This window comes from Crocodylus siamensis, chromosome 5 (assembly GCF_052110815.1).
Source record: "Crocodylus siamensis isolate JL-2025a chromosome 5, ASM5211081v1, whole genome shotgun sequence".
Taxonomy (NCBI): Eukaryota; Metazoa; Chordata; order Crocodylia; family Crocodylidae; genus Crocodylus; species Crocodylus siamensis.
In genome coordinates, this window is record NC_143399.1 from 170,971,703 (window position 1) to 170,997,296 (window position 25,594).

The following is a 25,594-nucleotide window of genomic DNA, read 5'->3' on the forward strand; positions in this document are numbered from 1 at the left end:
TCCCCCTTCTCCACCCACAGCACTGCTGCTTCTTCTAACATTTCTCAGTGCTGAGTCTTATTTTAATCACAAATCTGCATCCTTTTTTCCCAAACCAGGCACTTTCATATTTTATTGTAGTTTACCTCAGCAATGTTGGCACATGAAACTGAGGTTGGAAACAATGTTCCTAGGGTTTGAAAAATGTAACGTACATTATTTAAAGCTTCCTGTATTACTAGAGCACCCGTGTTCCTCATACAATGATATGATGTGGTCCCTCAAATTTACAACCTTGTCTAACAAATATTCAGGGACCACTGGAGACCCTTTATTTTTGTTTATTCATTCATTTTCCCCACAGCAATGACTTACAACTACAATTGTGTCTGCATGGGTGTGTGTTGACATGCACATAGGAGAGAGGGATTAGTGGGTCAGAAGCAGTGACAGGAAGCAGCTACTATTACTGTTACTATCTCAGCCCAAGGCAGCAGTCAGTGCATTGGTCTCTAAAGCCAGGCACATAGCCAGCAAGCAGGGACAGCTCTGATCCCTACCCATCTCCACCCTGAATAAGCAGACTCAACTTTCCAGTAGGTTCACTTTTCCTGTCCTTTCAGAAGTCTTGGCGGAAAATGGAAGACAGCAGGAAGCATCGGCATGTCCAGCTGGGCCTCGGGGGAAGAAAGTGGTGTCAGGTATTTCCACTATTCAAAAACCAAAGGTTAACCACAAACTTTTTTTCTGAACTGCAGGTACATGCGACTCCCTGGGGAGCGGCTCCCAACCTTGTGGTCCCCTGCTACTACAGATTACACAGTCTATATACACTTTAGAGAAGATAAATCCAAGCAAACTAAGACACTTAAATCACTGTTACTGACCATGCATGTGTATCATGAATGCCGCATACTCCTGGAAGCTGGGCAGGGGTGGGGGGAGCGGACACGACAAGTTCCTGCAAGCGGCAGTGGTGCTGTTGGTGGCAGAAGCATGGCAGTGGCAAGTGGTGAGCTCCCACAGGCAGCCATGCTGCTGTCAGTGGCGGGTGGCGAGCACCAACTGGCTGTCAGCAACTACCTGCAGATGCCACTGGCTCCATTGGCAGTGGCCAGGAGCTATTGGGGACCACACAGATGCTGCTGGCAGTATCAGTGGTGAGGGGGGGGAGTGGCAAGCAGCAACCACCCGCAGGTGCTGCCGGCAGTGTTGGCAGTGCCTTTTTGCAGGGGGTGCACCACCAAGCTCAGGAGGTGCACATACGCCCATGTGTACCCCTACACGTTACCAATGGTGTATAGCAAAATATCTTTTCCTGGACAGACTTCTGAAAAGAACAAAGTAAAGTGGGTATGTGTGTATATAGAAGACACGACAGACACTTACTTTCAGAACATTTGTAACATGCTGTAATCCAGAACATTTGTAGCTAAAAAATAGCAAGCAAGCAACTATCAGTTACTAAATAGCAATGTTTAGGGCTATTGCAGCTTTTGTTTGTTAAATTTAAAAAGCCAGATTCCAGAAAGGCATGTTGGGAAAAATCCTTATAAAGAGGCAGCCCTCTACAGGGAAGGTGAATAGAAAAGTGCTGTTTCTGTGCACTATTACATCATTATAAAAAGATATACATATTTGCTATATAAATTTACTTGCATTCTAACTGAGGTTCAGTGTTTGTTAAGAAACCTGAGGGATTCTCAAAAGAATCTGTAAGTTATTCCCCTGTTCCCTGAAAGATTAAAATGATTGTTTACTAGTTTTTACTATAGTTTGTTTACCAGTTTTTACCAATAAGCTGAATGTGTAATTTGTTGTACTCTGTACTGACTTAGTGCTAACTATGGCTAGCACTTTTCTCCATAGTTATGTTAGGACATTATGCATTATAATATGAAGAAGAATTTGAACACTCGGGTGAATTGTTTGCTACTAACAAGCTGTTTTGAAAATATCTCAAATGCCCAAACATACCGTGACTCCCAGGTGAAATACTTAGCAGGCCATCTGATGTTGGTAGGTTGGGTTGTGTGTATGCGTATGTTTTATAATCGTACACAGATCTTTGTAAGACCTTGACTGTGTGTCTCACAGCTGCACTGAGAACTCATTTCATTAATGCATGTAGGGCTCTGAGATCCTCAGGTGAAAGAAGATAGGTGCAATGTATTACAATTAAAAGTTCACTAGCCCTTTTGCACTTCACTCTGGGAGTGCATGATTATTGAACATGAACCTGAGACTTATTGTTTCCATGGTGTCATAAAGAATCTCTTAAGTTTCAAGCACTCATACTGCCTTATACTTTTAGGATTCCTTGGTTAGCTCTTGACATTTTACATCTTGCATCTTTTACACAAATTACTACATTGGTCCCCGAACAATTAATTTAAAACATGTATACTTGATCTTAGCCTAGGAAAGGTCTACGCAGTATGTCCCCAACAGTTATTGGTTGTTTCTCTGGAAGGGAGAAAAAAAGGAAGACAATTTTGGAATCATTCTCTCTGCTAACTCAGAAACCACCATCAGCAGGGAATGATTGTGGGGCTGCCGGGCTGCTCTCAGCCATTATTGTGCTTGGCTCACTCTCAGCATGACTCGCTGCAGACAATATATAACACCACTTGCAAGGGGAATGAACAGTAAATACTCGGCCCTGGGTTTTTTTTAATCTTGTCAGTTTTTCCCTGATTTGTATCCTTTATCCTTCTCATGTGCTATGTAAGCTTCTCAAAGCTAATGTCCATACCACCCCTCTCCCCCTCCCCTCCCCACTGGTAGCAGCAGGCTGTTCTGCCACTCTAGGGTCTCATTGCAAAGGTTTATAAGGATGGCCATTATTCTGCAACTGTACATGTTAACCTAGTGGCACAAGCTTGCTCAAACATCTTCCCCTCTGATTTTTCTTTTCTCTGGGGGGTGGCGGGGAGAGGCACAGCTATTACAGTAAGTGCATCTCTCCCTTGGCTGTTGCAGCCAGACTACTTTAGGAGGAAAACATTTAGGTCCCCAAAGGAGTTGAGGCAAAGGTTATTAAAATGAAAAATAAGAATGTTTTACAGCACATACTGTATAATTAAAAGCTTGCTCTGCCCATGCTGGTATCTTTATATTATTTTAACCTATACACATTTTTTAGATAATGATGTTTGGTCTCCATTTGTATCTGATATTATGATAAGTTTCAACTGCCCTGTCACTAGCAAGCCAGGAACACCAACTAATGAAATCTCTGGCAGCAAAAAAGAGCAAAGTGGTACAACAGTACAAAGATTTAAAATGGAGATATTGTCCCAAACATGCCCTAGGTGAGGAGTGCAGTAGAAATAGGTCAATGATGGCATGTCTGTAGGTTCCTGGGTTTTGTTTTTGTGTTGCTCCTTCTTGGTAGGGTTAGTCAGAGGAGGAAAATTCTGTTTTGTGGCAAATTTCAAAGTTTTGAATTGAAAATATGGTTTCTTGCATGTTTTTGCAGGAACAGAACTGGGTCAAAATGTCCACTTTGGGATCAAAATCTGAACATATGCAGCATCTCTCTTGATGGGTGGGTATTAGCCTGATATTCAGATTTAAGTCTCTACTCTGCTTGGTTCAGCTTGTCTTCTCTCCTTCTCCGATATACATTTTGTTAAAACCAATGCATTGGGGGAAAAGTTTTTGGACTGATGAAACAACATACCTTGGCAATTTTTCATTTAGTCAAAAATGTTGTGAGAACATTTACGTCTGGTTGCTGCTGGTTATGAATGCATGTTGCATCTATTTAGCTCGTATTGGAGAGGCCTAGCAGGATACTGATAGCACGGAACAGAAAGGACATTAGTACAGCCCTTCTAGGTAAATTAAAAAAAAACATCTAGGTACTGTACTGTTGCATCTGTGTAGGCCAAGCAAACATTCATATAGTGCACAAACAAGCCAACCAAAAACCAAAGTAGCAACTGCATAGTTATTAAGTTAAATATTGCAGCAATTTTGCAGGTTTGGATGATTTAGTAATGAAATAAGTATGAGCATGGAATGAACTGGAATAATGCAGTGGTAACTCAAGTTCGCATGTCTTAATATAGTTACACAAATCAGAATGTTTTGCAAAATTTTGAACAAGAATTGGTTTGAAAACCTGTATTTTGGGGTACATTTTCAATATGAATGCCACCTCTAAAAATGGGTTCATTTGCTCAAAAAATTTTGCTAGGAAGCTGGCCTAATTGCCACTTGAAATGAATCTTTTTTATACTTGTACAAAGCACTATGAATGGAACTATAAACATAGTCCTGTTTATAACAAAATGAAGAAATACATACCAAGCAATTAAGATAATATTAAGTCTAGATACAAGAATTTTTAATTTGTGTAATATTCTGCTCTATATAATCAGTATTACTCTGTAATTTTATTTTTTTTTTAATAGCAGCTTCTTACCCTAATCCAAAAATCACCAAAGCATTCTGGAATAGGACATTCAAAAGAGAACAAATATAGATTTTACATTCACTTAACTTTTACATTTACTTCAAAGAAAATGTGTAAGCACATTTTTAACCTTAAGCATATTATGTCCTGTTGACTTTGAAAGCTTGCCTAAGTCCCATTGCTCAAACCTGTACTAGTTTTTTCTTAAATAAGGATGTGACAAATTTTGTGCTTAAATCTAAACACATGCTTAAGTATGGCTGATATGGAGTCAAAGACTTTTCAGGTAATGACCTTGTACACAGTACTTTCTTCTCAGTAGTGTCCATCCTATAAAATACAGATGCCATCTATAGATATTATCTTGTGTGGTTTTTTGCAAAATATCAGTTGAACATCTGTTGCATCTTAGGCTTATACAGCATTTAGCAAGGAGAAGAGAGATTCTGCTACACTTTATTCAAGATCATGTTACAAGAAAACAAGTTACAGCTGACAAACCATCACATCTTCCATAATACAGACAAATTACAAGTTGTAACAAATAATGCAACATTAATTTTACCGTACTGCTTACTATGCTGTCATTCTGAAGTATATATATACTTAATTACATTAACATTGTTTTCATGTACCAAACCCCTTTTGAAAGAAACAACTCTTAGTGCATCCTACAAAAAACCCAACTTTAGCTGGTGAGCCAGGAGTTTTTATGCTGCACTGTTGAAATATATTTTTGGGTGGGATTTTATAGTGCATCCTTTTCATTAATTTTGCTTATGTCAAAAATGCAAGGCAGTAACATATACAGTTACCTCCCCCTATATGTAAGTAGGGTAGGCTATTGTTATGCTCAGTAATGCAACATATTTCTATTTATATGGGGTATCAGTATTTTGCTCCCCAGTATGTACAGCCTAAACATTTTATATAACAAAGATTACAAAACCAATAATATTCACAGATGAGTATTTTATAGAAGCATAACAGAGCACTGACTATACATTCAGTCAGGTACACTTCCAAAGAGCACACTGAGGGATAGCTATCCCGCTAGTAAGCAGGAATTTGCCATTCTAATTTCCTTTGGCATTAGTGAGAGCTGCCCAAGTCAAGATCTCACACCCACCAAAGGGAAGAATGCCTCCCCAGCATCTCTAGCCATTGCAGGTAAAGTTTTCATGTGCTGCATGTGCAGATTTACTATCCTACACAATGATTTTCCTTAAAAATATATATAAAAATAAAGAGACCAAATCAATTCAGGATACTATGCAGTGATGATGCAGCTGATACTATCACAGTGCTAGAGTGTCCTGACCAGTGCTATGCAACCCCCTGCTAGGTATGATGTGTTAGGGCTAGGTGACTCTAGCCCCTACAGGACTGTGGACTACTCCATCTCCAGCTGGTTAATTTGTAAAGTTCAGACATATAAATTTAAACATCCCAAGAATTCTCCTTTCCCACAGACCATCCACATCATCACCTCCCCCTATCAGCCACTTACTGTCACATAACTTAACACATAAGATGCTTTTCTGCTTTCATCTGCCTGGTACAGATGCCCTGAAATTTCAAGGATGCTAAACAAATGCTCCCTCCTTTCTCTCAAGTAAAGCCATCATCTCCCATCAATTTTGAACAGCATCTCCAAGGGACAGCCATGTGGTAGGAAAATGAAAGCTATCCCACTACTGCTATCAGTCACTATGGGTGAACAGGGACCAATAATGTCTAACAGCTTCTCAAGCACAGAGATTACTGTTTCTGCTGGTGCTTGGTTGCTAAACCAGCCAAGAGGAATAGGAAATGCTGCACTGAATGCCCATAGTGTAACACAGCAGTGGCTGACAGCAGGACCCTGGTCCCTACAGCACTCTTTGAGAGCTGGGTTGCCTGTTCTTGCCCCACGTAGAACAGATTTAGACTTGATTGGGGAGCAGCCATTGTCCTGCCTAATGTCCCCTAAAGAGCATTCAGTGGGAGGATGGTGAGCCAGTGTCTCTGTGGAGAGCTGTGGAGGAAACACCTGTTCAGCATGTTATTGACCCCGCCAACCCCCTCCTTCCTCACAAATAACAATAAAAAGAGGATCTCATATTTAGTATGGGATCTAGCTGATGGTTTTTGAAAGGTGACAACGAGGTAGGTAGGGACTGCTCTGGAAGGAGAGGGACAGGGAACACATCATGTAATCATCACAGCCAGGGCCTGGGAGTTTTCAAGACCTAGAACAACATTCAGAGCTTCATTAAACCTTGGAGCTCTCCCTCATGTTGGGTGGGTTTGGGGATCCAAGAGAACATTTTTGTAGTAGCCTATGCTTGACCATAGGCTTCAGATTTCTGGATACAAACATCCCTCCCCTCCAGAGCAAAACTCACAGGTGCATTCCAGAGCTTCCTCAACAGAAGAATAAACCTGTGAATAAACACAGCCCAAACTTGGGGCCTGAAGTCAGGTGCAAAACTGAGTGAACTGGTTCTTCAAATTGCCCCAAATTCTGCTGGTAGTTCAGATACATGTAGAACCTCTAAAAATTGAATCACTTTCTATTTACACCCTGTCTATATTCATGTGCCTCAATTCAGGCACTCGAGTTTGATCATTTTGGCTACAAATTGTAATGATTTCAATGGTTATTTAAATATAGGGCTAGGGAGAGAAGAGAATTTTTCTCTCTTTCTCTCTCTCTCTTACACACACGTGTGCACACACACGCACACACACACAACTTGAGCAAATGCTATGTTTAATTTCAGATGTATATAGTAAGGTGCTAGATTTGTAACCCTCTGAAGGGAGCAGTTTGAGGAATTACTCTCTACATCAAATCATTACATTTTGTTGAGAAGAATAATTGTTTACCTCCCTACTTAAGCTGCCAAAGTAGATCTATGTCTAAGAAACTATACTTCTTTTACTAACTGAAACCTTTGTTACACTTTCAAAAAATCTTCAGATTTTTGCAGTAATGTAAAGCCTTTTTCTTTAAAAACCAGCTAATTTTAAATATTGAATGGCTTATGATTTAAGTAGCATAGATAATGTACAAAAGATTTTCCTCTTACAAAAAAATGAAACATGAAACTCAAAGTAAATTATAAATAAGGCAGTTTCAGTGTGTGGTAAATTCAGAAGTTCAGTGGATTTTTTCTTCTTTCCCTTGTAAACATGGGAGAAAATTTGTAGCAAGTTTTAAACTGGAGTGTGATTTAAGTCACTTTCCATTTCTGAACTGCAAAGATGTCACAGGGGACATATAGTTTTAATGGCTATGCAGTTATTGGGTATATTTGCACACCTTAACTGTGTTTGAAAGTGCAGAATAATATTTATACTGGTTCATAAGACGTACCTGGTACCTACTAAACAATCAAGGATTTGCTTTATTGGGTGTTCTTTAGTAGTTCCCAACAGAAACACTGCTAGAATTTGATTAAGGGGTATTAATCAGAGTCCCTTTCCTCCTTCCAAATGAAACATTAAATGCTAAACCAATGCATTTTTATGTCAGCACATGAACTCAGGAAGTAAAGAAACCTTTATATTTTGAATAACAAGGCTTGAAACTCCCTTTCAAGCACTATTATAACTCAACAGTAGAATTTGCTCCATTCCCAGTATCTGTGTTCAGTTTTATGCATTCGACTTTGGAGTTGTCATACTCTACAAATTTCTCTCACACCTAGCCTTTCCCCTCCAGCCAGAGGCAGCAGGCCACCCTTTTTAAAAATTATGTACTGCACTGTTTGCAAAGTGTGCATTTAAATGTTTTATTAAGAAAAAAGCAATTAAGCGTTTTCTAGCGCAGAATGTCTAAGGAAAGGTACACTGATGGGAAACAGCAAATGTCTTGGATTCGGATGACTTTTCAGTGTGCTTTTTAAGAAGCAGAAAACAAAGCTAGTTCTAATGGCTCATTCAGCACATACTGTTTCTACATCCAAGCAGTTGTTCTAAGTTGCCCTAAAGCCAGTTCAGTTCTCTTTCATCCTCTCCTTGTCATCTATTTCAGAAAATATTCCAGAAGGAAAATAGTTTGGAAAAAGTAAAAGATGTAGTCAAGGCCCCAAAACATTAATGAATACTCTGTATTCTTAATGGAACTAAAAGGATAAGAAATGTGTCACTGTATCTGTCAGGATACAGTGTCTTGTAATTTTTGTGTGTGTATGCATGTTTGTTTTCAATGCAGGCCTATTTTGAAAACTGACATGCTACACAGTCTAAGCAGAGTAACTAAATTCTGAGTTTCTAAATAAACATGCAATTATTGTCATGTTTAAAAAATGGATCTGAATGCTCTGGAGGGGGGGGGCAATGGATGGGACACTTTAGGCATATTGGCATGGTACTGTAATTGTCAATCAATCCATCACATTGGGCTTGCACTAGCTAGAAATAGTCTTCCTGTAGGTTGCAAAATATGCACAACTCTCAAAGAAAACACACATTCTTTTATGCCACTATTTTTTTTATGTACAGACATTACTGAAGTAGTGTGAACACCAAATGTGTTGTCTTAATGTATTTAAGACATTGCTGGTGAAAGCATAAAAATCCTTACAAAGATGTTACACTGCTGTGGAAAATCAAACAAAATCAAACACAAAAGACTGAAAAGAGTACATGCCATGTATCAGTAAGCAAAAGCTTAATCTTCACATAGTTCTCCGAAATCACAAGGTATCCAAATGCGTGCAAGGTTTTAAATAATTGCAGGGAAAAACAGTATCTTGCCAGCTTCAATTTTCTTTTGAATGAAATCCACCATAGAGAGAGAGAGAGAAAGGAAACAGGGCCACAGTTCCTTCATATTACTGGCCTCCTCATTAAATGTTGTTCCCTTCCTTCAGACTGGTGAGCTTAATCCTGTAATGAAACAACAGAAATTATAATAAGTCTTATGAACTGCATCATTTCATGATCTGTGAACCTAAAACAAGTTTTCCCCAAATCAGCCTCTTTTCGTCAATTCTGAATAACATACAGAAGCCCAACACACATTCAACAAGACATTTCAACAAAACGGAAACTCAAAAGTCAGTCTTTTCAAATAAGATGCCCAAAGTGAGGCACCTAAATCTACACAGAGGCATCTACAGAAAAGTGACTTGATCTTTAGCTGTCATGGGCACCCACATTCCCACTGAGTTTGTACAGTAATATTTATAGTAGCAGAGTGCTGTCTCTGCAGCAAAGATGTTCAAGCACCACGTGAGTAGAGAGTAACCTGCTGGTTATTGCTGCACACTTTGGAATTTACAGGCTATTCCTGCTTCTTTTCCTTAATCCTCTCCTGTCAAGCACTAAGGGATCTCTCTAGCGGCAGCTCGTTTGATAGGGCATCTCAGATACGGGGAGATTGTCAACCATTTCCCTCATACTTCACCCCCAAAAGAGATTTGGTAACACGAGTGTATATTACAGATAGACCACTGATAGACATTCAGCTTAAGATGTGATGGGATCTAATCCTTGATCCAACAATTGTGTGTCCTGCCATGGCACAGATAAAGCCAATCAGCTGATTGTCAGTTGGGGCCAGGAAGCAAAACAGTTCCTAGTCCTAGCTGATAATCAGTTTGGCATATAGGGAGCCTGGCACTGAGCTGCCACACCCTGATACCAGGCTCCCTGTACATGGGGAGCTGTATTAGCCCCATATGACACCCAACTGGGCGGTGCCTATGGTTTTGACAGGTCGCAGTGCATGGGGAGCCCAGCATCAGGCTGCAGCAGCCCTCTGCTGGACTTCCTGCACACCAGGACCTCTCGCAGTTTCAAAATGGCCAAAACTGGTTTGAGATCAACCTGGCTGAATGTAGTATTAGACTTAACTGATTTGGTTCAAACCAGTTTATGCAATGTCTGTCCCAGACCCCTTGCTGGTTTAAAATAAACCAGACATCCCCAGCACCCCAGCATGCTCTCTGGGCTGGACTCTCTGCTCCAGCTGCAGGGCTGACCTGGCCCCTCTGCTCTCTAGCTGGAGCAGAGATGAGCCCTAGCAGAGACATGGGCTGGTATGGCCCTGTTAAGGCAAAGTGGGCAGGGAGGGGGTTAATTCTTCCCTCCTTCCCTTCTTCTCCCACCACAGCCAGGGTCAGCCTGTCTGCCAGGGAGCAGAGGGGGAGGGAGCTGCAAGACCCCGGTTACAGGGAAGGGACAGAAGGGGAAATTAACCCCTCTCTCTGCCCCCTTTGCTTTTAACAGGGCCATGCTGGGTTGGTTGTCCCACAGGGTGGGGAGGGGGGCTCTGTTCCATGCTGGGGGGCACTCTTCCCCCTCCTCCTCCTCCTCCTCCTCCCAGGGTGGGGAGGGGGACTCTGTGAGGTGCTGGATGGAGGACTCTTCCTCCTCCTCCGCTTCCCCCCACCCCCTGCCCCTGAGGAGTTGGGAGGGGATACTCCATGCGATGCTGCCCAGCCCCAGAGCAGGGGCGAAGGGCAAGGGGAGGCTCTATTTCATGCTGGGGCAAACTCTTCCCCCTCTTCTCTTTCTCCTCCCAGAGGGGCAGCAGGAGCATGGAGCTCAGCTGGGCAGGGTGTGGGTGTAGGGTTAAGGGAGGGCTCTCCTAGCGCTCCTGGGTTTCTGGCTTGAGCCACTGCAGGCATGTGCCAAACATCTATCCACCTGCAGACCTGTTCACTCTTTGCAGGTTAGACTAACTTGCAAAGACAGAATCAATTCAGGCTTAGGGTTTTTGAATGTCTGTTCCTAGCCTAACAGTTTATGGCCACTGCTCCTTGTCCTTCCTTGGGTGCCCTAGTGAACAGTTTTTCTCCCAGCTCCCAATATTCACCCCTTACTCACACATGGCCACCAAGTCCCCCCTCAGTCTTCTCTTTCCTAGGCCAAACAGTCCCAGATCCCTTAGTTTTTCCTCATAAGGTTTGTCCTCCAAGCCCTTAATCCTTCTTGTGGCCCTTCTCTGCACCCTTTCAAGATTCCCCTTGTCTTTTTTGAAGTGTGGTGCCCATATCTGGACACAGTATTAAAGCTGGGGCCTCACCAGCACTAAGTAGAGAGGAGGTATCACTGCCTTAGCCCTGCTCACAATGCATCGGCTAATGCATCCTAGTATGCTATCAGCTTTGTTGACTACAGCATCGCACTGGTGGCTCATGTTCATTCTGTGATCAGCCATAACCCTGAGGTCCCTTTCAGCCATTGTGGTGGCCAGGACATCTCCTCCTACCCTATATTCATGTTGCTGGTTACTTCTCCCCAGATGAAGCATTCTGCATTTATCCTTACTGAACGAAATCAAGCCCTAGAGTACTAAAGTCTTTGGGAATGTATAAGAAAAACAAGAGTAGTGGAGAAGCACAGCAACAATCACTAACAGAATCACTTTGGCATTTATTATGGCATAAAGATCAACAGTGGTGGTGATAAACATATATGGTAGATGTTAAGAACTGTCCAATATGTGCTCTTTTGTTTTTTTCTGCTGAGGTTAGCATAAACCCACCATGGATTTTATTACTAAAGTTATCCCATCCTCAATTTTGCTGGCTTCAGAAACATCTTTCCTTTAGTTCTCAGGCTGGGATGTCTGGTTTCCTGTTATACCAAAAACAGGAGTCCTTACATGGGGTGCTTTCATTAGAGCAGCTCTGAGAGCCACTGTTATTAAAGTGCCTGCAGTGTCTTGTGTATTCAGCATCCCATGCTTCAAAATGGCAGAGGAAGTACTTTAACTAAAGCTCAGTTGACAAGCTTTAGTTAAAGTGTCCCCGCCATCATTTTAAGCGTGGGGACACTGAATACACGAGACATGGACGCTGCTGGAACATGCTAATTAGGACAGCGTATTGGAGCAACATTCCCACACATATACAGGCATCCATGACTAACATGACCAATACTGCCCCATTTCCTTATTCTCTGCTAATCAGGCATGGAGAGGTTTCAGCTCAAGTTGAGTGAATTTGCCAAACATTGCAATTTTGGACTAACCTTAACAAATTGTTTTGTATGGAAAAAAAATTCAGGGCTGAATTTACAACATTTCCAGAGATGGTCACAGTGCCTTCAAAATACTCTCTTTGCCTGAATTCAGGGCAGGGATGTGAATGCATGCAGATGGTTTCAAGTGAATATTCCACTTGTGGGAATTAAACCTGGGTACCCTCATTCTATGCAAGCATCTGAACCATTGACCTCTTGGATTAAGGCTGCCACCACCTTCTTCCTTATGAATCTAATCCTCCTTCACCTTTGCTTTACTGACAAATGTATGAAACAATATTTTGTTTCACAAAAAACACAACACAATTATAGTCTGCTTTTTGCTTTGGCAAGAAAAACAAAACAGAAAAAAATGCAGCTTAATCTGAGCCAATCACTTTTTCTGATTTTTTGGTTTGGCTGCTGAACTAAAAAAATCAATTCTTCACATAGCCCTAAGACCTGGGGCTGCTCCTGAAGCAGGGTTTTCCACGCTGCACTCTAGTTTAATTTCCTTATGGCTTAGCATCTTGCTTTTGCATTTTTTTAAAAAAGATTTAGTTCAGAAAAAAATCTTTGCTTGAAATTTGCTAGTTTTTCCATGCTTACACAAATCAAGGTTTTGCTGGGTGACTTAGCAGATTGTGTTTCCAGTGGTCACAGCTTTGCCTAGAAAAGCATAAACTGCAAAATGGAATATTTACCACTTGCCATTTCCCAAGAACAAACCAGGGCCCTCTCTGCTTTCTTTACAAAAACCTTCAGAAATGGAACAAACTGCTTTAAAAATTAACTTGTACTTTTGCATTGCAGAATGAGGCAATTTTGATTTAATAATGTCTCTACTAGAAGTAACAGAAGATAATAAGCAAGTTAATGATGAATCTGATATATTCAGTGACCTAAATGAAGCAACATAATTGTGTGTTTGTTATCTAGAGAAATTCTCCACTGTGCACATCTAATTCTCTCTCACACCTCCAATGACAGAAAAGTATGTATTAATTCATCTTAAAAATAAGCAAAGAATTATCATAATGCTGTATCTGAAGATATAACACCAATACAATTGAAAGATACAAAAGCTATGTATTTTAAATATTAATTCTAATTTAAAGGCAGGGAGCAGAGCAGGGTGAGTAAGGGGATATTACTTCCTAAAGACTTTGTCTGTTTCTAATTGAAGAAAAATAATTTTCTTCCCTTTAAAGTGTGTCTCTCTAGTTTCACACAGATGCCTTTTGGTGGGTTCAGTATCCTTCCCAAGGTGCTGTGAACGTGGGTATAAAGTATAAATCGGGGTGGAGTTGTACTCCTGCAGAGCCCTTAGCATGCAACACACACTTCAAGGGCAGGTCTATTTAGATTGCAGCTGGGTTAGCCTGTTCATTCCTCTGAAATCAGATTTTAAATATAAAAGCAAGCAGACAACTGGGGGATATCATATCTTCGACAACAAAAAATGTCATAATTTAAATGTCTCAACAAAATATCATCTCTATTTCTCTCTTACACACACATACCCACCCACCCCTCTTTCTCCATCCCTCCCCCCTGCCACTTCCCCCCAGTAAAATTTTAATTTTACCTGGAGGTGTATTTTTCTACTTACTAGTTTTTCCTATCTTTACCAGTAAAGCCATTAAAAAAAAACAAATATTATCAAAAAAATTGTATTCAGGTAATATCTACATGCAGCTCGTTTTATAAATGCTAATTAATTGGATCGCCGATACCCATAATGCAACTTTATTCTGACCTACATGCCCTATGAACTAGATATTTTTTTGGATTCAATTTTCTTAAAACCAACTGTCAGCATCATGTGATGGAAGAGATGAAAAATGAAAATGAGCGTTCCTGCTGTGCAGGTGAGTGACCTGTGGGAGACAGCTCTGCCTGGTAGGATTTTTACACGTACCATCAGACACAGACCAATTGATTAGATCATCTTATATTCGCCACCAACTAGGCTCAAGAGACTAATTAGAGAGAGTACTGCCTGCGCAGGCACCCCATTGACACCTAATTTGCTCAGCCAAAGCCTTTGGGGAGAATGTATTATCTCTGCAGCTGCACTTCATGCATTTCTGATTTGAGGCATAAGCAAGAAGTACTTCATCACTCTTTTGTGCAAACTGAATGTATAAGCCCTTAAGTGCTAAATACAAGCAAACAGACAAATTAGATCTGTCCAGCCTCTTATAACTTCTTCTTCCCCTCAAATATCTGTAGGTATATATTATTTTATATACACATGTGCATGCACACATACACAAATGGCAAGTACATATATGGGTCCAAATATACATAAAATACATGTACATATGTAACACGCATAAATATCTATAGATATATGCTTTAAAAATACATAATGCTATATGCTGTGAGGTAGCTTTATTTCTCAAGCATGTGCACTACTGCAAGCTTTTAAAAACAATACTTTTTGTAGTGTATGGAACTGAAATTATTTGCAATAATATCAGGCCATGTCTTTTATTTCTCCACAGAGAGGCAAGTCATAAGATTATAATAAAAATATATATATTTTAAAAAACAACTCTATGTGACACTAAAAATTAAGCATGTTAGTAATGTTAGGAAGAACCATTTTACAGAAGCCACTAAGGGGTAAGAGCAGGCCCACATAATTTATAATTCTTATAATCCAAAGAATGCTGGTAGTCTCTTACCATTTCTGAATCAGAAGAATGCTGTCTGTATACTTGTCTATACACTGACTTGTCCCAGTTTAACTCAAGTTGTGTTTTTAAATCAATTTTATTAAAATTGATTCCAAACCCTGGGTAGACAGGTACTCTAAATAAAATGTGTTTACACGGTAAACACTGAAGTGATTTAGAAGGAAGTCTTAGATGAACTGGTGCAAACTGTATGTATAGGCAAGGTGCAAGACCTAATCATATTTAACAAATACATTAGGCAGTGTTTGTGAAATTGCCTCTTACAATGGCCCACATCTGACTAAATAGCATCCTTTTCAGACACCTAGGCCACGCTCCTTTTAGTTCAATTTATATTGAATGTATTTTAGTAATGTTTGTGAAGATTTAACAATTATCAACAGAGCAAAGAACAAGCGCTCTGTGATTAGCCATCTCTCTAAAGACTTAGTTATTCATAAAACATAATCGTGTGTGGATTTACTTGTATGCCATTATTATCATAATAATACCAGTTATGAAAACTAAACCATACTTGACAAATAACATTTGATGATGCATTTTCCTTGCTCTTCCATACTTTACCATACTCTTAAAATTGTGTTTACTTGATAATCCAGAATTGGTCTCCCAGACTTTGGTCCCAACTAGTTGAGACTGTATTTCAGTCCACCTCTAAAGTTCTGATTTATGTATAACAATAAAACAGACAGCAATGAGTTTTATAGTTGCTAGCCCTGCAAAGAACTCTTTGGTGGAATTCTGTCCCCCATACAGAACCCCACAGTTTCATGCATAGGAAGTCTACCTGTAGGGAGGTCACTGCAGGTTCACTGACTTGGTTTGTTAAAAATAAGACCAAAAGGACTAATTGCCAGACATAAATAATAAATTACCTGGACAATATAATAGATAAGGATACTGATATACAACACTGAACATTTTAAATATATAAATATAATTAAGAAAATGACACAAAGAGCCACCAAAATATACAGTGTGGTAAAGAAGACTTGGCAGTGGACTACGATGTAGAGGACCAGGACTCTGTCACTTAATAAATATGTGGTCTGGGACAAGGCACTTCACCTCTATGTCTAAATTATGTTATAATCTTACAAGAATGTGTTTGTGTATAGTGCCTAGCATGGACAAACCTACGAACTTTACTTCATAAATCTACTGGATAAGAAAAATCATGGACTAAATGTAGACATTGGATTTATGGCACATTATAACCTGCCTGTCATCTGATAGCCTCAGGTTAACTGTCTGCATTTACCAGCTACATTTTATCACCTTCTCCCATTTCCCTTCCCCCAACTACCTTTTCACACCCATTCCCTTTGAACCTTACTGTCATACATTTGCATGTTCACAGATCACATTTTGCATTTTGGTTTCTGTTCTACCCAGGAAAGCACACAAACACCAACAGACTTTCTCTATGCCTCAAAAAAGGTGTTTGGACCCAAAAGCTTGCAAAGAATTTTTTTTCCAACTATTTAGGTGGTCTAATAAAAGATACCACATCTGCCCAAAGAACCTTGTCTGCTTATGTCCTTAGACCAACATGGCTACAACCAACAACCCTAGTGCCTAGCACAGCATTTCACGAACATTGATTCTGTAGAGTGCCTATCACAATAAAGATTTGACTTCCCAATGAGACTTTTAGATGCTAAGTAATATTATTAATACTACTAGCCTCTTAGAACAACAATCTTGGGGCATTTTACTCTCAATACAAGATTTAGGATACCTTGTACATAGATCTCCCAAAGATATTTTAACTAACTTTTGCTTATTAACTACTAGAATTAAACAAAAATAAATAGTACTCATTTTGTACTGTAACCCAGTGCATGTTTAACTTCTGGTTGGCTGTGATAACTTCTAAACTAGGTTTATTCTGAATCTTTCAACAAACATCCTCCATTACCCCAAACGGCCCCAAGCTATTTTTTTTTTCTTTGACTAGAGAACAAAGTGTACAAAGACTTTCTCAATTACCATTTGAATAACACTTCACATGAAAAATGGCCAAGAAGGAATCTACTACGTCTTAAACTCTCTGACAATTAAGTACAGCCTTCCAGAAGTGAGCTCCGAGAATAAGTAGTGCTGCAAAAATAGCAGTCTTAGTGATTTCAATATAGTTTCCAAGCAGAAACATTGGAGTCATATTTTGAACTGGAAAAGGGATTTAACAGTTAGACACCAAGGATGCTTGTACACGTGATGATGTTAACATGCACACATGAAGAAAAATTCTTTTTGTGTGGCTTAATGACATCACATTTTACACATATGCAAGTTTTGGGGTTTTAAATGAGTTTGCATCATCACAAACTAAACCACAGCCCGATTTAGTTTGCAATGTTGGAACTTGGAAATTTGTAGCCATTATTGTCAGCTCACTCTGCCTGCAAGAGAGGCAGGCAGGCTCTGCTGAAAAAAAGGATGAGGCCCCTTACTACTTCTCCCTTCAGCAAGTGCCTGTGCCCACCAGGATGCCTGGAGCCACCCTGGGGCAGCACAGAGAGGCAGCAGGAGGGTGGTTAGGTGTGCTGATGGCTGGAGAAGGTGGTGGGGATGATCCATGGGGTGCTGGAAGCCCAGGTAGGGTTAGGGAAGAGTTGTATCAGGCACCAGCAAGCTGAGGCAGCACCCGGTCCACTAGCAGCCTGCCAAGCTGGCCCCGAAGGGGTGCTGCTGCTGCAAATGGAAGGACCAGGGCCCACTTAGGTGGGGGTGAGCTTCCAGCAGGCCATGGAAGAGGTAGGCAGGCTCTGCTGGAAAAAAAAAAAAAAAAAAGAGTCAGGTGCCCCACTGCTTCTCCCTTCAGCAGGTGCCTACAGCCAGCAGGACAATGATGTGTATACAGTGAAGGAAAAATAAAACCCACCATTTCAATTTAAAAAATCACTGTTTCAATGTAGGGGGCATATAATGCAACCCTGAAGGACTAAGCCCTTGTCATGTGTACAAGCACCTCATGATTTTGGTAAACAACAAGATTATAGAAATATTAATACTACTGATGTCATCAAATTTATAGAATGTATATTTCAAACCACACAATAAAGGGCTTTCTTACTTCCTGCTGATCTTCAGGCCCCAGCCGTGTTGCTTTCACTTAGCATGACTTACTGATTTGTCACCTCTGCATGTAGGCTCAGTGCCTGCCTATACACATGCAGAGAGGCTGCTCTGATGCATTGTAATCACAACACGTCAGAACAGACTCGAGTCTGCTGATGCGTGGTAATTACTGTGCTGCAGCAGACTCCAGTGTCACGTGTATCAGCACTCCCACTCCGAAAAATGGTGGCTGGGGCACTTTAACTAACTCAAGTTCAATGAGCTTCTCTCAAAGCTGCTCTAATTATAGATGTACCACGTCTATAAATGCCCAGTCTGAACATTGGTAACAACTCACAGGCATTTATAGAGTCTAAAACAGTGCTTCTTTCATCCTGCTTGGTGGCAGTTTCCTCAGTTTTAACCCTTATACTTTTACAGAAAAGCTACCAGAAAGGGAACCATCAGAATATGAACTAACACAATTTAATTTCCCTGAACCTAAACCTATAGTGCTAAGAAGTGTTTCCACATGGTGACTAACATAATAGGACCCTAATCTTAGCTGGGACAGCTTCATGCTACTGTAAAACAAGGACATTTTTATATTAAAGTTGGTGGTTAGTTCTAACAAATGAAAAGTCAAGTGTTTTTATTTTTTTCTGTTTTTCCACTATTGATTAGGCATAGCAGGTATGATGGCACATACCAGATCCGAAAGCAAAAACCGAGTAAATCAGCAATGGGGTGTGTACTATGGCTTAGCTGATCCTGGTTTGAATCTGTCCCCCCAAAGGAATGGAGCAGCAGCGGGAACAGATGAGAAAGTTCTTGATTGCCCAAAGCAAATTTAGGAGAATGGTGAACAGGGCTGAGAGTTTCAGCAGCAACAATTAGTTGAAGGAGACTGGTGATTCAGTCTTTCGACAATCATTCTTCAGTACATTACTCACAGCATGACTTCACCTTTTTAAAGTCTCAAGGCATTTCTCAACTCAAAAAAGCTAATCATTTTCAGGGATCCAGACATCCAGTGAATATCTTAACTCAGCACTATGGGTGACTATACACATACTCGGGGTGGAGTGGGGGCGTTTTAATTACAGCAATACTCGGAGAGCCACTCTAATTAGTGTCATGTATATTAAGGCCCTGCACATGTAAAAATGGCTGCAGGATACTTTAACTAAAGATCATTCAATGATGCTGCAGTGATACTAGAGTATTCCAATTAGAACGTGTCAGAGCAGATGTATAGAGGCCACAGTTACGTAATGGCCTACTGACCAAGGAGGAGAATGGACCCAAAAAGTTTAGGAACACTTTGGGGCTGTTTTTTTAACATGCTAAGTTGCCTAATAAGGCCAGTCTCTTCATGTGGTGGAGCAGCAAATCAGAGAAGTCTAGGGGCCTATCCTTCTGGCTGAAAGTTTTGGGGTTTTCTTACAGTATATTCAGTGGAATGGGTTTTCTCATTTTCTGATTTCCTCAAGGAAGTGTAAAACAGTTGTGAGTTAGAGGGATGGCAAGCTTCAATATATAAGTAATCAATCATACTGTCTAGGTTTTCAAATGGAAAGAGAAGTGTTTAAGTTTTCTGGTGCCAAGTTTCCAACTGAAAGAAGATTATAAGGCTACAATTCCAGGAGAACAGATTGACTAACCCTGCCTCAATCCAAATTTCATGAATGAAGCTTACTGAATTTCTACAAATGGCTACCAAGTAACCAGGATCCGCTATTACATAATAGAGTTAGTATTTGTGCCAATTTCTTTGTAAGTACAATCTTTCTATTGTACTCTGAGCAAAAACTCAGACTACAATAGCAGACTCAGTTTCATGTGAAAATATATATGACTATTTCCTGGATCAAAATGGTACTGAAGTTCAGAAAAACAGTACTACTTATCCCACTGTAGCTCTCAAGTACATTTTTTTCATTGTACTTTGACAAACATTGTGCCCATATAGAGAGCATTCTTCCAAAACATAACTGCACATTTATTTGATCAAAATTATATGCAAATGTAGATGCAAATTAGGCGTGGCCCTTTGGTTTTTGGCAAGTTGCCAGTGCAGCCTGCAGTGTTGCCAAGGTTGTACACTGCTGAAGTAAAGGGTTCACAATCTGCCAGTTAAAAATTGAATATAAGCTAATTAAATATAAGCTGCATGCTTGATGAATTGTTGGCATTCAACTCCATTCAAAAGTTTAAGGGGCTCATTATTTGGAGCCAAAGATATCTATAAATAGTAAATATGGGATTTGACACGCACATGATTTGTTAATATCATCCACAAACATGATTGTTAATATTATCCATGATGCTTCCTGAAAAATCAGTGTTCTTGGAACAAATTAGAGGCTTTGGTGACAAATAATCAAGGGAAACTTCTGTCTCAATTTAGATGCTTTTGATGAGAATGAACTGCAGGAGGGTCTCGGGAATGGCAAGTTAATTGTTCCAACTGATTTGAACAAAATAAACAAGAACTTTTAAAGACTTAACAGCAGTTTCATTTAGAATCATAGATATGATTAACAATCACCTCCATTTCAACACTCATAAATTGTATAAGTTGCCTTCTTTGGAGTGCAGGGGAGGAAGCTAAGTGTTTCGTGGAGTAGGAAAGAAGCACTTGGAAAGAGAAAAGTAGAAGCACAGGAATAATGTCATTCATATTTCTGCTTGCGCTAATATTCTTTCTAGACTTTCCTTACAAAAAAAATAGTACTTCTGAGACCAGTGAGGAATTCTTCATCTGAAACGCTGAGTTATGTTTTTAAGTTGACAGAAGGGACATCATTATAGTTGCATTCTGAATAGCAAAAAATCGTCCTAGTTGAAAGATGCTGTTTTGTGAGATCCATCTGGCTATACAAACTATTTGTGCTATGGCTTTTCAGAGACTGAGCATCATACAGAAGTGGTCACGTAATTTAAAATACATTCTTCAGGACAGCATTGCAACCATTCTATATATATAAAGGATTTTGTCTGTCTATGTGTCTGTCTGTAACACTCTGTCAACTGCGGCTGTGCCTCTTGAGAGCAATTGGCTGTGCGGGCCCAGTTGGACACGGAGCGGGGGGAGGTGAAGAGTAGAGTCACGGTGCCAGCACCCCTGCCACCCAGCCCCAACACCCCCTCTGTGCCTAGCAGGGTGGGGTGCCCGACACATGCATGCATCCCACAACTTTCATTACCAACAGCTGGCAGAGGGGGAGAGGCAGTGGGGAATGAAGGAAGGGAGGAATGCGGGGGGGGAGGCATTGAGGTGGAGAGAAGCCCTGCTGCTCAGGGGAGAAGGCAGAGGCAGGTGGGGAGAGGGAGCCCCCACGTTGGAGGCTGGGGGAGGTGGCAGCAACAGCAGAGGGAGCGTTTACATGCCCCCCCAGCCACTCACCCTTCAGGGCCAGCCATGTAAACACTCCTTTGAAATCCATCATTCTTGATGGGCAATCGGCTAGTTAAGTATATATGCAATTAAATACAATGAAAAGCTCACAGCTGAATCATGAGGCTCTTACCCACAATTTAGGTACAGGAAATGAATGCCAACTTTAAGTAACAGACACACTGCAGAAGGTAACCATTTTTGCTACATAGGCTCAAATTACACTTCAACTCTTGCAGGGGTCTGCAAAAAAAAAATTGGCCTGAGTTGGGGCTGTGTGCACAGGTCTCTGCTAGTACCAAGGTGCTGGGGCCAGCTATGGTGGCTGCCAGAAGGAGCCGTTGCTGCCTGGGCTGCTTAGAAAGGTGTGAGGCAAGCTGAGGGCTGTGTATGGTGGCACATGAACTCCAGGCTGTTGGGAGGGGGAAGGGATGCTGACCGACTCATGCAGGGACTCTCCTCTCTTATGTGGGGAACTCGAACCCTGAGACTATGCTCTTTTTCATTGAGAATGCAACACAAAGGAGACAGATTAGTCAGGAAGTCCCTGAAATGGACTTTTTGAAGCTGAGGTTTTCCTCCATATCTGTAGAACCTCAAAATCTATGGGGGTCATGATTGACCACAAGATGAACATGAGCCTTCAATGTGATGCTGCAGCTAGTAAAGCGAGCAAAATACTGGCGTGCATCCATAGATGCTTCTCAAGCAAATCCCGGGACGTCATTCTCCCATTGTACTCAGCCTTGGTGAGGCTGCAGCTGGAGTACTGCGTCCAGTTTTGGGCTCCACAATTCAAAAAGGATGTGGAGAAGCTTGAGAGAGTCCAGAGAAGAGCCACGTGCATCATCAGAGGTCAGGAAAACAGATCTTATGATGACAGGCTGAGAGCTATGGGACTCTTTAGCCTGGAAAAACACAGGCTCGGGGTGATCTGAAGGCCATCTATAAGTTTATCAGGGCTGTTCACCAGGATCTGGGGGAACGTTTGTTCACCAGAGTGCCCCAAGGGATGACAATGTCAAACAGTTATAAACTCCATCAAGACTGTTTCAGGCTGGACATAAGGAAGAATTTCTTCACTGTCTGAGACCCCAAGGTCTGGAATAGCCTGCTATCAGAGGTGGTTCAAGCACCCACATTGAATGCCTTCAAGAGAAATTTGGATGCTTATCTTGCTGGGATCCTATGACCCCAGCTGACTTCCTGCCCCTTAGGCAGGGGCTGGACCTGATGATCTTCCGAGGTCCCTTCCAGCCCTAATGCCTATGAAATCTATGAAAAAGAAGTCCCCCTCTTACAGATACAAAAGCATGTGCATAGACGTTTCCTCCTCTCTTTGTTACTCTCCTTATCTTTGCCGTAAGCTGAGTCCTCTCATGACTGTACAATGGTATCACCAATGCTCCCAATCATGGTCAATCCAATGCTCCCAAGAAAAAGCAGTATTAATTCCTACTTGAGTGTCTAACTGAAAATCTATGGGATGCCACAAAGAGCTGCTGGTCATCTGCTTTACTCTCCTCCTATCAAAGCCCTAAAATCTTGCATAGCAAAACATGACAAACACTTGACCAGCAAAACTCCACAAGAAGAGCTTCTGTAGAATTAGTTGGAGTGACACTACTGTGGGCACAGATGCAGGATTAGGGACCATTAATTTGTAGAAATGAAGGGGGCCTGAAATAGCATGGAAGTTTTACTTGTTGCAGTCGGTCATTTTTCTATCTAAGGTAGGATGTTTTCCAAGTCAATGCCTAAGATAGTCGCATATAACAAGTAACTTTGGGTCTTTGATTTGCAACACTTTCCAAGAGCCTAATACTAAAAAAAAGTTGAGCACTTGGGCTAGGAACAGACCTTGCACAAACTGGTTTAAGTGATCTGAAGCCAGTTTAAACCTGTAATATAACAGAAATTCAGTGCACATAAACCAGTTTCAAAACGGCCAAAACTGGTTTAAGAAAGACCTGGATGAATATAGTATCAAACTTAACTGTTTTGTTAAACCAGTCTATCAAACTTCTGTCCCAGATCCTATTCTATGAACCAGATTTTCTTCCATAGGTCAAGAGCTAAGAACACACAACTACAAGTCATTTATGAAAGTCTTGGCCTATGTTTTTAACTAGCACCATAACATGCTTTACAGATTGTACAGGTCAGACCAAAATAACAGATGTCAGATTACACATTGTACATACAGTTGGTATGCAAGAATGGGAATGCTGGTGAAAAAGGTACCTATAACCTTTTCTTTCAGTGGCATGGCATCAGTTTTCTTGTAACTGTCAAGAAATATTTAATCTTTCTTTTGAAGCCCCATTATATATTAAATGTAAGGTTTTGCATGGCTCATTTAAATAGTTTAAATGACACAAGGTTAAGAACAGAAAAGCCTTTCACCAAAGGTGGTTAGTTCTTTTCAAAGATTTCACATTATTTGAAGCTTACTTTTACTGCATTCTTTTACTTTGGCTACTTCCCAAGTGAGTATAAGTTAATTAAATAGGATTTCAACCCTTTAACCTTCCACTTAAATTGCACCTTTACCTAACCCTATTTAAATAAATCAAATAAAAAATAATTGTGTGGCAGCCTAAGTATTTTTACAGCTACAAAAGAAAACAAACATGTTTAATAAGCTTATTTGTAAGTACTCAGTAGTCAAAGCAACAGCCAGGACTCATGGATAATTTTAATATCAAACAATTGGGTGGGCACATACATTTATTTATGACAGATTTTTCTCAAACTGAAACTTCTCTAGCATTACACAACAGCAATAAGTCCCCTTTGTTCATGGGAAATAAAACTGAATCTATCTGATTAATTTGCACTTGTTTCACAGGTCACAAAAAATGTAGCCAATCTCTCAAAATACTGAAGGTATTAGGCTTAAACTATCATAGGAAACGGAAAAAAATTAGAAAGAATGACAAAAAGGTGAGATGGGGAATATTTCTAAAAAAACAGGTATAAAACTAAGATAACCTGTTGCAGTGATTTCTGTTAGAGAAGCTTACTAGGTCTGACTTTCAAAGAAAAGTGGAAGGTGTGTTCACCTGCCAAAACTAACATGAATATTTACTAACAGACGTGATGGACACTTTTGTATACACAGTTACAGATTTTCCACCTTCAAATGTGAGCTTGCACACTGAACTATATACTAATACAGTCACAATCCCCTTACAAATTGTCCTTATCCTTAATTTAATTAGGAAATGAAATATATCTTGCATTTAAGGGTTATAATAATAATTTTTATAACCATAAATAAGTAATTAGGTTGTTATGTCTGAGGTTATGTTTATAGAAAGCAAATGGATAATTAAGCCACGTTTTTGGACTGAAAGTGATAGTGGTGTTTCTAAGTCTTAGCACCTCTAGTGGCAAAGAAACTGGGTGGTACTGGAAAAGTGATCTTGTATTTTATCTACTACAGAAACAATCAAGTTTTAACAGGAGATGAACAGATTCTATACTGCAGAATAAAATCCTGCTACTACACAACTCCAAAGATTGCTGTAGAACTAGCAATGCTGTTAACAGGTGCACCACAGCCTGAATCTGAAGCCACATGGTGATATCACATCTGTTCTGGGGTGATAGACTATTCTGGGGTTGCAGTTCTTCAGTAGGTGGCACCTTTCTACTTCCTGATGTCATTCTGAACTTGTCACTACTGAATTGCAATTCACTATTATATCATAATTAGGTGAAAAACAATGTTCCTGCAGGTTGTTACACACAGGGAGGTGTGCGTATTATCTCCCATATACCTCCCCTTCCCATTTGAAGATAAATCCCCACAAAAGTATCAATGCAAGCTTGTGATCATAGTCAGTTTTCTCAAGGACCTACTCAGCTCTTCATTATACTTTAAAGGTGTCATGGTCATCATTCTAGGGGTGCTATGTTGTCGGCCTTTGCTTGCCACACAGCATCAGTCCTGGATTATGGTTTTGCATAGTTGTGATGTAAAGGATTAAATAGAAGGAAATACCTTCTGTTTTTATTAGGTCATATGTTCTGATCAGTAAGCTTTCCCCCACTCTA

General features: G+C 40.4%; 1 protein-coding gene across 2 annotated transcripts in view; it reads right to left on the minus strand.

Annotated features, from left to right (window-relative positions):
- Positions 1-4,846: 4,846 nt before the first annotated feature.
- Positions 4,847-25,594, minus strand: part of CDK14 (cyclin dependent kinase 14) — a 614,101-nt gene continuing 593,353 nt past the window's right edge. For both annotated transcript variants that reach the window (XM_090047105.1, XM_090047106.1), the window contains one exon: positions 4,847-9,280. The gene's annotated coding sequence lies outside the window, so the exon portion shown is untranslated. The remainder of the gene's footprint in view (positions 9,281-25,594) is intronic.